Below are 3,631 nucleotides of genomic sequence, written 5' to 3'. Positions count from 1 at the left end.
TGTGGTGGTGGTGGTGGTGGTGTCTGGCTGTGACACACACACCGTCCTTGTGTGTGGTGGTGGTGGTGTGGTGTCTGGCTGTGACACACACACCATCCTTGTGTGTGTGGTGGTGGTGGTGGTGGTGTCTGGCTGTGACACACACACCATCCTTGTGTGTGGTGGTGGTTGGTGTGGCTGTGACACACACACCATCCTTGTGTGTGGTGTGGTGGTGGTGTCTGGCTGTGACACACACACCATCCTTGTGTGTGGTGGTGGTGGTGTCTGGCTGTGACACACACACCATCCTTGTGTGGTGGTGGTGGTGTGGTGTCTGGCTGTGACACACACACCATCCTTGTGTGTGGTGGTGGTGGTGTCTGGCTGTGACACACACACCATCCTTGTGTGTGGTGGTGGTGGTGTCTGGCTGTGACACACACACCATCCTTGTGTGTGGTGGTGGGTGGTGGTGGTGTCTGGCTGTGACACACACACCATCCTTGTGTGTGGTGGTGGTGGTGGTGTGTCTGGCTGTGACACACACACCATCCTTGTGTGTGTGGTGGTGGTGTGTGGTGGTGGTGTGGTGGTGGTGTCTGGCTGTGACACACACACCATCCTTGTGTGTGGTGGTGGTGGTGGTGGTGTCTGGCTGTGACACACACACCATCCTTGTGTGGTGGTGGTGGTGGTGGTGGTGTCTGGCTGTGACACACACACCATCCTTGTGTGTGGTGGTGGTGGTGGTGGTGTCTGGCTGTGACACACACACCATCCTTGTGTGTGGTGGTGGTGGTGGTGGTGTCTGGCTGTGACACACACACCATCCTTGTGTGTGTGGTGGTGGTGGTGGTGTCTGGCTGTGACACACACACCATCCTTGTGTGTGGTGGGTGGTGGTGGTGGTGGTGGTGTCTGGCTGTGACACACACACCATCCTTGTGTGGTGGTGGGTGGTGGTGTCTGGCTGTGACACACACACCCATCCTTGTGTGTGGTGTGGTGGAGGTGGTGTCTGGCTGTGACACACACACCGTCCTTGTGTGTGGTGGTGGTGGTGTCTGGCTGTGACACACACACCATCCTTGTGTGTGGTGGTGGTGGTGGTGGTGTCTGGCTGTGACACACACACCATCCTTGTGAGGTGTGGTGGTGGTGTGGTGTCTGGCTGTGACACACACACCATCCTTGTGTGTGGTGGTGGTGGTGTCTGGCTGTGACACACACACCGTCCTTGTGTGTGGTGGTGGTGGTGGTGGTGGTGGTGTCTGCTGTGACACACACACCATCCTTGTGTGTGGTGGTGGTGGTGGTGGTGTCTGGCTGTGACACACACACCATCCTTGTGTGTGGTGGTGGTGGTGGTCTGGCTGTGACACACACACCATCCTTGTGTGTGTGGTGGTGGTGTCTGGCTGTGACACACACACCGTCCTTGTGTGGGGTGGTGTGGTGGTGGTGTCTGGCTGTGACACACACACCATCCTTGTGTGTGGTGGTGGTGGTGGTGTCTGGCTGTGACACACACACCATCCTTGTGTGTGGTGGTGGTGGTGTCTGGCTGTGACACACACACCATCCTTGTGTGTGGTGGTGGTGGTGTCTGGCTGTGACACACACACCATCCTTGTGTGTGGTGGTGGTGGTGGTGGTGTCTGGCTGTGACACACACACCATCCTTGTGTGTGGTGGTGGTGGTGGTGGTGTCTGGCTGTGACACACACACCATCCTTGGTGTGGTGGTGGTGGTGTCTGGCTGTGACACACACACCATCCTTGTGTGTGGTGTGGTGGTGGTGTCTGGCTGTGACACACACACATCCTTGTGTGTGGTGGTGGTGGTGGTGTCTGGCTGTGACACACACACCATCCTTGTGTGTGGTGGTGGTGGTGGTGGTGTCTGGCTGTGACACACACACCGTCCTTGTGTGTGGTGGTGGTGGTGGTGGTCTGGCTGTGACACACACACCATCCTTGTGTGTGGTGGTGGTGGTGGTCTGGCTGTGACACACACACCATCCTTGTGTGTGGTGGTGGTGGTGGTGTCTGGCTGTGACACACACACCATCCTTGTGTGTGGTGGTGGGTGGTGGTGTCTGGCTGTGACACACACACCGTCCTTGTGTGTGGTGGTGGTGGTGGTGGTGTCTGGCTGTGACACACACACCATCCTTGTGTGTGGTGGTGGTGTGGTGGTCTGGCTGTGACACACACACCATCCTTGTGTGTGGTGGTGGTGGTGGTGGTGTCTGGCTGTGACACACACACCATCCTTGTGTGTGGTGGTGGTGGTGTCTGGCTGTGACACACACACCATCCTTGTGTGTGGTGGTGGTGGTGGTGTCTGGCTGTGACACACACACCATCCTTGTGTGTGGTGGTGGTGGTGTCTGGCTGTGACACACACACCGTCCTTGTGTGTGGTGGTGGTGGTGTCTGGCTGTGACACACACACCATCCTTGTGTGTGTGGTGGTGGTGTGGTGGTGTCTGGCTGTGACACACACACCATCCTTGTGTGTGTGGTGGTGGTGGTGGTGTCTGGCTGTGACACACACACATCCTTGTGTGTGTGGTGGTGGTGGTGTGGTGGTGGTGGTGGTGGTGGTGTCTGGCTGTGACACACACACCATCCTTGTGTGTGTGTGGTGGTGGTGGTGGTGTCTGGCTGTGACACACACACCATCCTTGTGTGTGGTGGTGGTGGTGGTGGTGGTGGTCTGGCTGTGACACACACACCATCCTTGTGTGTGGTGGTGGTGGTGTGTCTGGCTGTGACACACACACCATCCTTGTGTGTGTGGTGGTGGTGGTGGTGTCTGGCTGTGACACACACACCATCCTTGTGTGTGGTGGTGGTGGTGGTGGTGTCTGGCTGTGACACACACACCATCCTTGTGTGTGGTGGTGGTGGTGGTGGTGTCTGGCTGTGACACACACACATCCTTGTGTGTGGTGGTGGTGTGGTGTCTGGCTGTGACACACACACACCATCCTTGTGTGTGTGGTGGTGGTGGTGTCTGGCTGTGACACACACACCGTCCTTGTGTGTGGTGGTGGTGGTGGTGTCTGGCTGTGACACACACACCATCCTTGTGTGGTGGTGGTGGTGGTGGTGTCTGGCTGTGACACACACACCATCCTTGTGGTGTGGTGGTGGTGGTGTCTGGCTGTGACACACACACCATCCTTGTGTGTGGTGGTGGTGGTGTCTGGCTGTGACACACACACCGTCCTTGTGTGTGGTGGTGGTGGTGGTGGTGGTGGTCTGGCTGTGACACACACACCATCCTTGTGTGTGGTGGTGGTGGTGGTGGTGTCTGGCTGTGACACACACACCATCCTTGTGTGTGGTGGTGGTGGTGTCTGGCTGTGACACACACACCATCCTTGTGTGTGGTGGTGGTGGTGGTGTCTGGCTGTGACACACACACCATCCTTGTGTGTGGTGGTGGTGGTGGTGGTGTCTGGCTGTGAACACACACCATCCTTGTGTGGTGGTGGTGGTGGTGGTGTCTGGCTGTGACACACACACCATCCTTGTGTGTGGTGGTGGTGGTGGTGGTGTCTGGCTGTGACACAACACCATCCTTGTGTGGTGGTGGTGGTGGTGGTGTCTGGCTGTGACACACACACCATCCTTGTGT

This window comes from Procambarus clarkii, chromosome 79 (genome assembly GCF_040958095.1).
Source record: "Procambarus clarkii isolate CNS0578487 chromosome 79, FALCON_Pclarkii_2.0, whole genome shotgun sequence".
Classification (NCBI taxonomy): Eukaryota; Metazoa; Arthropoda; class Malacostraca; order Decapoda; family Cambaridae; genus Procambarus; species Procambarus clarkii.
Note: the sequence above shows the minus strand (reverse complement) of the source record.